The sequence below is a fragment of the Cetorhinus maximus genome, chromosome 11 (assembly GCF_964194155.1).
Source record: "Cetorhinus maximus chromosome 11, sCetMax3.hap1.1, whole genome shotgun sequence".
NCBI classification, from domain to species: domain Eukaryota; kingdom Metazoa; phylum Chordata; class Chondrichthyes; order Lamniformes; family Cetorhinidae; genus Cetorhinus; species Cetorhinus maximus.
In genome coordinates, this window is record NC_135889.1 from 52,781,673 (window position 1) to 52,794,283 (window position 12,611).

A 12,611-nucleotide genomic window follows, 5' to 3' on the forward strand; every position below is an offset into this window, starting at 1 on the left:
GGTGACTATGTTTTTGCATAAGCTGGAACTCTTTCCACCCAGAAGTTCAGAAGCTACAAATAATTTAAGCAGTTGGAATTTTAGGGAGGAAGGAGTTAAGGGAATTGGAAATAAACAAACATTCTTGAAGGGGAAGAAACAAGAAAAAGGAGCCTCTCCATTCAAGACACTGTGTATCTAATATGGAAATAGGTAGCATAATTTGAATAAAATGTTTAATTTTTTTCATAAGTTTATACAGGATAACTTAATTGCTCTTTAAAGGTGACGTATAAATGCAAGTTGTTGTAGACTTATACTCCTAACGACTTATGAGCAGTTTTTGACTACTTCATATTAACGTTTTATAAAATATTTTTATATGTATGATTTTGAAGCACAAATGGAATAAAATAATTATTTTCTTGAAGAGTCAAACACATTCATTATGAATGATATTTTTTGAAACTGCTACCTTGTAAATGCTCATCTACAAGTCACATCAGGTATTAAAATCTACCCTGATTACAATCATTTAAAGTCAATTATAACATTACACAAACAAAGGATGTTTCTTGGCCAGCAGTGCAAGATGTTAATATATGTAAAGGCAAACAATAACTTGCGACCGGTCTCACCAGCAGAAACATTTTCACCTCAAACGTCGAGACTGACATACAAGATTTATAACATTTCTATGCTTTCAGTTTAATAGAAATGCTTTCCAAACATTTCTAATCTAAAGAAAAAAATAAACTGAATCACTTAATGCTGCCATTTTGTTGTTGCAACTTTTATTGCAGGACATGATTGAAAGGTTGAGTCATTTAAAATGAATGGAAATAATAGGTGGAAAAGCCCCAGTGAACAGACTAAAACTAAACAATAATGCTGTTTTTACAAGCATATTAATGGATTAAAACTTCACTCTCTAATTCATTAATATATTTTAGTCATATATATTTCATATCTCATGAAGCTGGCATCTTAATGGAGGAGAGAGCAGGGAAAATCAAAACTAGAATGATGTTATCACAATGACTCCATAAGCCACAGCTAAGTGTAGCCCTATAAAATGTACATCACATTTAAAACTGTTTCCTAATATAAGGATTCACTGGATACAATCTCCATTTATGAATACTAAAGCTTTTAAACTTACTACAAAAGCATTTTTACCAGGAGTAGTTTAATTCTTTAATTATTTCATACAGCCATAAGACTAAGTAATCTAATAGTTAAATCAATAATTCCTGAGATAATTCTCATGCACCACACACGAATCTTCTTGCTCTGCTACCAAGGCAACTATAGTCCCCCAAAAATGGAGAGAGGTGCAATTAGAACATCACTCTTCTACTGCACTTCACGTGGGGCTTCCAAACTAGATATATTTACACCTTGGGCTACAAAAAAATAAACATGTGGGTTTTCCATTTACACCATGATCTAAAAAGAATATTAATCTACAGGATATTTCTCCACCACAAAGACCAGACATTGCTACATTCTCACAGCCTGATCACTGGTGCTGTCTTTAATCAAGTCCACTTATTATCACAGGATTTCAGTATACAAGGACATAATTTGGCCAGTGTCAATATTAGTTCCCTAACAGATCTATTTCCCTGTATAACCATTATTTTTTTTTAAGCGTTTATCCAATGGAAATTGACCCAGCTTCAATAACCAGTTGAAGTAAAAGTATTCTAAATCTTTCAACCCCTTGCATAAAAAGTTAATTCTAACCTGTCTTGATGTGTAAATATTATATCCTATATGCCTTCCAAAGATTTTTCCAATTCTCAAATGGATGAAAAAATACCAGTGGAAACCAGATTTTTATTACAGTTGGTAAACCATCCGGATATGGCAAAGTAGCTTCACTTGATCTTATGTTACAAATCAGAAACAAAACAATTGTTAAAAAACATGTTATGGCCAACATCAAGATATGATCCAAACAGAAAACTGGCTGCAACCATTGATGCCTTTTATACTGCAGTGATACTTCAGGTAGCAGTTTGGCACCAGTACCTGGCCTGAGTGTGCTGCAAGGGGACAGCACTGAGCTACACTGGTCCACTCACACTGCTCTGTGCTCAGGCAAAGCAGAGCTCTGCAGATTTGTTTCAGTACACATGCTGAGTTCTGCTCATTGGTATCCTAGCATTGACATAATTTAGCATTTAAAGCCAAGTAATTATTCCATCTGGTCAAATTTTAAAAAGATTTAAATTTTTTAATTAAATAAGTTGAAATAGCTTGTTTCGTACATGTTGATATGGACACTTATACTGCAACCAATGTGAAGCTGAAATAATGCAAGATGACTGCCTTAAAAAAGGCCTTGCACCACTTCCAGAAATATCAACTCATACTCTTCTCTCAGCACAAGCTGCAGTTATACTCGTACTGAGAGTTTGTTCAAGCTTTAGCACTCTCTCACACTCCTGCCACCTTCCTTCTATCTCCTTTTCTTCAGCCACCATCCAAGTTTATATTTGTTCCTCCCACTGTGCAGTATGCCCTTCCCTCAGATTACTTTCTCTCCAGCTTTATCTCCTCACCCCCTCAGTTCCTTCAATCCCCTGATTAATTGTCTCACTCTCATTGCAATTCTCTGCCCTCTAAGTTTACTCTCCTCCCATCCCTGATATCTTCCCCCATTTTCTCCTTATCCTCCTCTCAGCCCTCTTCATGTTAACCCTACTTTCTCTCCCTTTCTCGAGTTCTATTTTCCCCTCCTTTCCTAGCTTTTCTTTCTTACCCATTCAATTTTGAGTTTTTTCGCTTCCCTCTTACATTATTTATCCTTCTCTTCCACAGAATTATTTCTGTAGCTACGCAACCGCCCCACCCCATTTCCTCTTTCCCTCCGCAACTCTTCCAAAGTTATCATCTTTGACCCCAGCATAAGCAGCATGCTCTCATCAGCAAATGCATTCCCTTGCTTGGCCACTACCTCAAGCTGACCCAGGTTCTTCACAGCCTCAGCATCTATTCAATACTGAAATGAGCTCTGACCCAATGTGCCTTCCATCACAAAAACCACCTACTTACACTTCCAAAGCTTCTAGCCCTACCTCAGATGTCCATCTGCCACTGAAACCTTCATTCATGCCTTGATCATCTTCGGACTCGACCATTTCAATACTTTATCATCAGATTCCCATTCACCGTGCCCCATAAACTTTAGTCCATCCAAATATCTGGTTCCTATATCCTGTCGCTCATCAAATTCCACTCACCCAACATCCTTGTCCTGTTTGACCTACAGTGGGTTTTGGTTCTGCCAATGCCTTAAACTAAAAACACTCATTTTTGTGTTTAATTACCATATGGCCCCATCAGTCTCCATCTCTACAGCTCCCTCCTGCCTCACGTACACATGCACCTTCCCCAAAAATCAGCATTTCTCCGACTCCAGTCATTCTCTCTCTCTCCACCTCCAGCAGTTTTCTCTTTACTATCCACACTTCCCATTTTCTCCCTACCCAGTTTTTTATTCCCCCTCATTCCAGTTTCTCCTGTAACCCATTTTTAAGCTATCTCCCTATCCATCCTCACTGCCCAGTTCTTTCTTTCCCCTTTTCTCACTCTGATCTTCCATTGTTCTTCCCAGTTTTTCCATATGGTCTCGATTGCAGTGGTCTTTCACTGACCCTTTCATCTCCCTGCCCTTTCCTCAGTGCTTCCCTTCCCAATTCTCCGATTATCCCCAGTTATCATTGTCCTTCAACATACCAACTTGGTCCTTTATTTTTTTACTCAATTTCCTTCCCGCTCTCTGCTCCCCATCCCTGCTTTTCATTCCCATCACGTTACATTTTGCAGTCACTCTCCCCCAGCTTTACAGGTTTTTGCACACTCCCCGTCGCAGATTTTAATATTTCTTTTGCCCAGTTTACTCTCCTTCTATACTCGTCACTGTCTCTTTCTCAGATATTCTCTATCCGCTTTCCCCCCTCTCACGCTTGCGCCTGTTTTCCCCCCTTCTTGCGCTCGCTTTCCCCCCTCTTGCACACACACCCGCTTTCCCTCCTCTTGCACTCCCACACGTGTGCACTTTCTCTCCTCTCGTGCTCTCACACACGTGTGCACTTTCCCCCCTCTCGCACTCCCACACACGTCTGCATTTTCCCGCCTCTCACGCTCTCACACACGCGTGCACTTGCCCTCTTGCTTCCTCACATGCACTTTCCCTCTTGCTCTCACACATGCACGCACTTTCCCCACATTCGCTAACACTGGCACGCACTTTCCACTCTTTCACACGCACACACATACTCAGTTTCCCCACTGTCACTCACACACTGACTTTGCTCTCTGTCTCACACAGTCTCTCTCCCACACAGTTTCCGCTCTCTCTCACCACGCGCACTGTCCCCTCTCCCCCTCGCACACATTCGCCTCACTCACACACACACTTTCCCAACTCTCTCTCTCACACACACACTTTCCCCTCTCTCTCTGTTTCCTCCCTCTCTCTCTCTCACATACACAGATTCCTCTCTCTCTCACGCAGTTTCCTCTCTCTCTCTCGCTCACACACACACGGATTCCTCTCTCTCTCACGCGTGCACAGTTTCCTCTCTCTCTCACGCGTGCACAGTTTCCTCTCTCTCTCACGCGTGCACAGTTTCCTCTCTCTCTCACGCGTGCACAGTTTCCTCTCTCACGCGTGCACAGTTTCCTCTCTCTCTCACGCGTGCACAGTTTCCTCTCTCTCTCACGCGTGCAGTTTCCTCTCTCTCTCACGCGTGCACAGTTTCCTCTCTCTCTCACGCGTGCACAGTTTCCTCTCTCTCTCACGCGTGCGCAGTTTCCTCTCTCTCTCACGCGTGCAGTTTCCTCTCTCTCTCACGCGTGCACAGTTTCCTCTCTCTCTCACGCGTGCACAGTTTCCTCTCTCTCTCACGCGTGCACAGTTTCCTCTCTCTCTCACGCGTGCACAGTTTCCTCTCTCTCTCACGCGTGCACAGTTTCCTCTCTCTCTCACGCGTGCACAGTTTCCTCTCTCTCTCACGCGTGCACAGTTTCCTCTCTCTCTCACGCGTGCACAGTTTCCTCTCTCTCTCACGCGTGCACAGTTTCCTCTCTCTCTCACGCGTGCACAGTTTCCTCTCTCTCTCACGCGTGCACAGTTTCCTCTCTCTCTCACGCGTGCACAGTTTCCTCTCTCTCTCACACACCAACAATTTCACCTCACTCTCACACACACACACACTTTCCCCTCTCTCTCTCTCCCTCTCACACACAAACACACTTTCCCCTCTCTCTCTCCCTCACACACACACACACTTTCCCCTCTCTCTCTCTCCCTCACACACACACACACTTTCCCCTCTCTCTCTCTCCCTCTCACACACAAACACACTTTCCCCTCTCTCTCTCTCCCTCTCACACACAAACACACTTTCCCCTCTCTCTCTCTCTCTCATACACAAACACACTTTCCCCTCTCTCTCTCTCTCTCTCATACACAAACACACTTTCCCCTCTCTCTCTCACACACACTTTCCCCTCTCTCTCTCACACACACTTTCCCAGCTCTCTCTCACACACACTTTCCCAGCTCTCTCTCACACACACTTTCCCACCTCTCTCTCACACACACTTTCCCACCTCTCTCTCACACACACTTTCCCACCTCTCTCTCACACACACTTTCCCACCTCTCTCTCACACACACTTTCCCAGCTCTCTCTCACACACACTTTCCCAGCTCTCTCTCACACACACTTTCCCAGCTCGTTCTCACACACACTTTCCCACCTCTCTCTCACACACACTTTCCCACCTCTCTCTCACACACACTTTCCCACCTCTCTCTCACACACACTTTCCCACCTCTCTCTCACACACACTTTCCCACCTCTCTCTCACACACACTTTCCCACCTCTCTCTCACACACACTTTCCCACCTCTCTCTCACACACACTTTCCCACCTCTCTCTCACACACACTTTCCCACCTCTCTCTCACACACACTTTCCCACCTCTCTCTCACACACACTTTCCCACCTCTCTCTCACACACACTTTCCCACCTCTCTCTCACACACACTTTCCCACCTCTCTCTCACACACACTTTCCCACCTCTCTCTCACACACACTTTCCCAGCTCTCTCTCACACACACTTTCCCAGCTCTCTCTCACACACACTTTCCCAGCTCTCTCTCACACACACTTTCCCAGCTCTCTCTCACACACACTTTCCCAGCTCTCTCTCACACACACTTTCCCACCTCTCTCTCACACACACTTTCCCACCTCTCTCTCACACACACTTTCCCACCTCTCTCTCACACACACTTTCCCACCTCTCTCTCACACACACTTTCCCAGCTCTCTCTCACACACACTTTCCCAGCTCTCTCTCACACACACTTTCCCAGCTCTCTCTCACACACACTTTCCCAGCTCTCTCTCACACACACTTTCCCAGCTCTCTCTCACACACACTTTCCCAGCTCTCTCTCACACACACTTTCCCAGCTCTCTCTCACACACACTTTCCCACCTCTCTCTCACACACACTTTCCCACCTCTCTCTCACACACACTTTCCCAGCTCTCTCTCACACACACTTTCCCAGCTCTCTCTCACACACACTTTCCCACCTCTCTCTCACACACACTTTCCCACCTCTCTCTCACACACACTTTCCCACCTCTCTCTCACACACACTTTCCCACCTCTCTCTCACACACTCTCACACACACTTTCCCCTCTCTCTCACTCACTCTCACACACACTTTCCCCTCTCTCTCACTCACTCTCATACACTTTCCCCTCTCTCTCACACACTTTCCCCTCTCCCTCACTCACTCTCACACACTTTCCCCTCTCTCTCACTCACTCTCACACACTTTCCCCTCTCTCTCACACACTTTCCCCTCTCTCTCTCACTCACTCTCACACACTTTCCCCTCTCTCTCTCACTCACTCTCACACACACTTTCCCCTCTCTCTCACTCACTCTCACACACTTTCCCCTCTCTCTCACTCACTCTCACACACTTTCCCCTCTCCCTCACTCACTCTCACACACTTTCCCCTCTCTCTCTCACTCACTCTCACACCTTTCCCCTCTCTCTCTCACTCACTCTCACACACTTTCCCCTCTCTCTCTCACTCACTCTCACACACTTTCCCCTCTCTCTCTCACTCACTCTCACACACTTTCCCCTCTCTCTCTCACTCACTCTCACACACTTTCCCCTCTCTCTCTCACTCACTCTCACACACTTTCCCCTCTCTCTCTCACTCACTCTCACACACTTTCCCCTCTCTCTCTCACTCACTCTCACACACTTTCCCCTCTCTCTCTCACTCACTCTCCCACACTTTCCCCTCTCACTCACTCACTCTCCCACACTTTCCCCCTCTCACTCACTCACTCTCCCACACTTTCCCCTCTCACTCACTCACTCTCACACACACTTTCCCTCTCTCTCACTCACTCACTCTCACACACACTTTCCCCTCTCTCTCTCTCACTCACTCTCACACACACTTTCCCCACTCACTCTCTCACTCACTCTCACACACACTTTCCCCACTCACTCTCACTCACTCTCACACACACTTTCCCCACTCACTCTCACTCACTCTCACACACACTTTCCCCACTCACTCCCACTCACTCTCACACACACTTTCCCCACTCACTCTCACACACACTTTCCCCACTCACTCTCACACACACTTTCCCCACTCACTCTCACACACACTTTCCCCACTCACTCTCACACACACTTTCCCCACTCACTCTCACACACACTTTCCCCACTCACTCTCACACACACTTTCCCCACTCACTCTCACACACACTTTCCCCACTCACTCTCACACACACTTTCCCCACTCACTCTCACACACACTTTCCCCACTCACTCTCACACACACTTTCCCCACTCACTCTCACACACACTTTCCCCACTCACTCTCACACACACTTTCCCCACTCACTCTCACACACACTTTCCCCACTCACTCTCACACACACTTTCCCCACTCACTCTCACACACACTTTCCCCACTCACTCTCACACACACTTTCCCCACTCACTCTCACACACACTTCCCCACTCACTCTCACACACACTTCCCCACTCACTCTCACACACACTTTCCCCACTACCACAACACTTTCCCCACTCACTCTCACACACACTTTCCCCACACACTCTCACACACACTTTCCCCACTCACTCTCACACACACTTCCCCCCACTCACTCTCACACACTTTCCCCACTCACTCTCACACACACTTCCCCACACTCTCACACACACTTTCCCCACTCACTCTCACCCACACTTTCCCCACTCACTCTCACACACACTTTCCCCCACTCACTCTCACACACACTTTCCCCACTCACTCTCACACACACTTTCCCACTCACTCTCACACACACTTTCCCCACTCACTCTCACACACCCACACTCTCACACACACTTTCCCCACTCACTCTCACACACACTTTCCCCACTCACTCTCACACACACTTTCCCCACTCACTCTCACACACACTTCCCCACTCACTCTCACACACACTTTCCCCACTCACTCTCACACACACTTTCCCCACTCACTCTCACACACACTTTCCCACTCACTCTCACACACACCTTCCCCACTCACTCTCACACACACTTTCCCCACTCACTCTCACACACACTTTCCCCACTCACTCTCACACACACTTTCCCCACTCACTCTCACACACACTTTCCCCACTCACTCTCACACACACTTTCCCCACTCACTCACACTCACACACACACTTTCCCCTCTCTCACTCACACACACACACACACTTTCCCCTCTCTCACTCACACAAACACACTTTCCCCTCTCTCACTCACACACACACACACACACTTTCCCCTCTCTCACTCACACAAACACACTTTCCCCTCTCTCACTCACACACACACACTTTCCCCGCTCTCACTCACACACACACACACTTTCCCCACTCACTCTCACACACACTTTCCCCACTCACTCTCACACACACTTTCCCCACTCACTCTCACACACACACTTTCCCCTCTCTCACTCACACACACACACACACTTTCCCCTCTCTCACTCACACAAACACACTTTCCCCTCTCTCACTCACACACACACACTTTCCCCGCTCTCACTCACACACACACACACTTTCCCCACTCACTCTCACACACACTTTCCCCACTCACTCTCACACACACTTTCCCCACTCACTCTCACACACACACTTTCCCCTCTCTCACTCACACACACACACACACTTTCCCCTCTCTCACTCACACAAACACACTTTCCCCTCTCTCACTCACACACACACACTTTCCCCGCTCTCACTCACACACACACACACTTACCCCGCTCTCACTCACACACACACACACTTTCCCCGCTCTCACTCACACACACACACACTTTCCCCTCTCTCTCACTCACTCTCATACACACTTTCCCCTCTCTCTCACTCACTCTCATACACACTTTCCCCTCTCTCTCACTCTCATACACACTTTCCCCTCTCTCTCACTCACTCTCATACACACTTTCCCCTCTCTCTCACTCACTCTCATACACACTTTCCCCTCTCTCTCACTCACTCTCATACACACTTTCCCCTCTCTCTCACTCACTCTCATACACTTTCCCCTCTCTCTCACTCACTCTCATACACTTTCCCCTCTCTCTCACTCACTCTCATACACTTTCCCCTCTCTCTCACTCACTCTCATACACTTTCCCCTCTCTCTCACTCACTCTCATACACTTTCCCCTCTCTCTCACTCACTCTCATACACTTTCCCCTCTCTCTCACTCACTCTCATACACTTTCCCCTCTCTCTCACTCTCATACACTTTCCCCTCTCTCTCACTCTCATACACTTTCCCCTCTCTCTCACTCTCATACACTTTCCCCTCTCTCTCACTCTCACACACTTTCCCCTCTCTCTCACTCTCACACACTTTCCCCTCTCTCACTCACTCTCACACACTTTCCCCTCTCTCACTCACTCTCACACACTTTCCCCTCTCTCTCACTCACTCTCACACACTTTCCCCTCTCTCTCACTCACTCTCACACACTTTCCCCTCTCTCTCACTCACACACACACACTTTCCCCTCTCTCTCACTCACTCTCACACACACTTTGCCCTCTCTCACTCACTCTCACACACACTTTGCCCTCTCTCACTCACTCTCACACACACTTTGCCCTCTCTCACTCACTCTCACACACACTTTGCCCTCTCTCACTCTCTCACACACACACTTTCCCCTCTCTCTCACACACACACTTTCCTCTCTCTCTCACTCACACAGTTTCCTCTCGCTCACATACACACTCACAATTTGCTCTCTCACACACACTCTCACTCTAACACTTTCTCCTCTCCCTCTCACACACTCACTCACTTTCGCCTCTTTCTCTCTGTGAGGTGCTGCTGTCAGTTCAGTGCTCGCGCTCCTGTTGTTCTGGTACTTCCTCCAACTTCACACACAAATCACACGGTTGTAAATAACAAATGAAACAGGGAAGAAAAGGAAATTCCTACCACATCGGCCCGAGTCTCGCTGCGTCTTTGGTGGAGAATTCACAATCGAACTGACTAAAACTTGCCCAACTTATTGGAGTACTTCCGCTTCCGCTTCTTTTCTTTGTAAACACTCCCTAAAACGAAGCTTTCCCGGTCCGGCAGCTCCAGTAGCCATCGGCCTGCAGCAGCTGCACCGCGATCTGAGTGTTCACTGCTTCCAATAGGCAACAAGCAGCCCCATGGGCTCTAATCCACCTCCACATCCACAGCGCTGGAGGTGGATGCAGCTTCCAACTTCATACCATGATTTTAAGAAGTTATTGACATTGTTTAGCCTCAAATCCAATTGCTGAAAACTCTTTTTTTGTGGAGTTTGTTCGACGGGAAACAAAGATCTGACCTTTATCAATGTCTTTTGAAAACATCCAAATAATGTTTCGTTTCTTCAAAGGTCGATTCACAAGGACAGGTTCTGTTACAGAGGGTAGTTTGTGAAGGGGAAAGGTAAACCCGGCGAGCAACATATATAATAGAGTGCTGTGTTTAAATATGATAAGAATTCACACTGAATCACCTGAGTTTACTTTTCAGGTAAGTTGCACATATTGCCAGCAAATAATTGCTACTGGGTAAGTGGTGCTGTGGTTGCAAATGTTTAGATATGCTCAATGTGCCAGGGGTGTGATTTGTTGCATCGCTGTTGCATTGGTCCCTGTTAGTGGTTCGCATTTGGTTTCCTTTATACTGTGTGCTCTGACGGTGATGAATCACAGATTATATTCAAACAGGAAAGCTCAACTAAGAACAATAAAAGCTTCTGTGTGCTCTGGATAAGAAATACAAACCTGGTTTCCAATCCATTATAAATTCAAAACCTGCAATCAATTGATGAATTAAATTTAATCCGATCCGATATTACACTTCAAAAACTATACAACCATCTCTAACTTAGTGATTTAAAAAAGCTACTGACTGTGAAGTGTGGGTTCTTGTTAACAGGTAATCTGTTTAAAAATCGGGGCTCCTGATAAATTCAAATGGTGCACTTAATAAAACCCTCTTGAAAATACTCAACTTCCGCAGCCCGGTGTACAACTAAAAAATGATCAAGAACAGCAAATCTAATAAGGTGAAAAGGTGCAGAAATGAAGGCAAATGTTCAGGTCGGTTTTCATTTGGTCATTTAATTACCTCTCATCTTCATTTTAATTGGCAAACACTTGCTCGAGAACTGACCGAGCTGTAAGTCGAAAGCTAAGCCAAAATGGATCTGCAAGAAGCTTGCTGTCCAAGTCTCTCTGAACAGTAAATATATTGAGAGTGGTGAGCTTGTGATATCGTCAAAGGCTCTTCGGGAATAATGTGAGCGTTTGTGCTGAGAAAAGGATTATGTTATTTCAAGGAAATGAGATTCAGAAGAGTCCTTGGTGCTTATATCTGAGCAAGGTGTAGAACAACCCATGTTACAGGATTGCTCCCATCGCCTGCCAGTCCATCGCCTGCCAGTCAGTCAGTGGAAATGAGCTGTTTGAACTCAGTGTGATTAGTTTCCCGCACTTCTGCCCTCACCCCTTCCCCTCCCTCCCAGAACCACGGTAGGGTTCCCCTTATCCTCAATTTCCACTCCACCCGCCTCTGCATTCAAAAGGTCATCCTCCACCATTCCCACCACCTCCAACATGATGTCACCATCAAACACGTCTTCCCCTCATCCCTATCAACATTCCAAAGGAACCGTTCCCTCCGTGATACCCTGATTCACTCCTCTATCACCCCCTAACATCACATTCCCTTCCTATGGCACCTTCCCATGCAATCACAGGAGGTGTAATATCTGTCCCTTTACAGCCTCTTTCCTCACTGTTCAAGGCCCCAAACATTCCTTCTAGGTGAAGCAGCAATTTACTTGTGCTTTTTTCAATTTAATCTACTGTATTCGCTGGTCACAATGTGGGCTCCTCTACATTGGAGAGACCAAATGCAGAGTGGAACACCATAGTCCACAAACATGACCACAATCTTCGTGTTGCTAGCCATTTCAATTCACCACCTTGCTCTCATGCTTAC

General features: G+C 46.3%; 1 protein-coding gene across 1 annotated transcript in view; it reads right to left on the bottom strand.

Annotated features, from left to right (window-relative positions):
• The window catches only part of itprid2 (ITPR interacting domain containing 2), a 186,261-nt gene extending 175,601 nt beyond the window's left edge, over window positions 1-10,660 (bottom strand). The window contains exon 1 of the mRNA XM_078551935.1: window positions 10,563-10,660. The gene's annotated coding sequence lies outside the window, so the exon portion shown is untranslated. The remainder of the gene's footprint in view (window positions 1-10,562) is intronic.
• Between the last annotated feature and the right edge of the window lie 1,951 nt (window positions 10,661-12,611).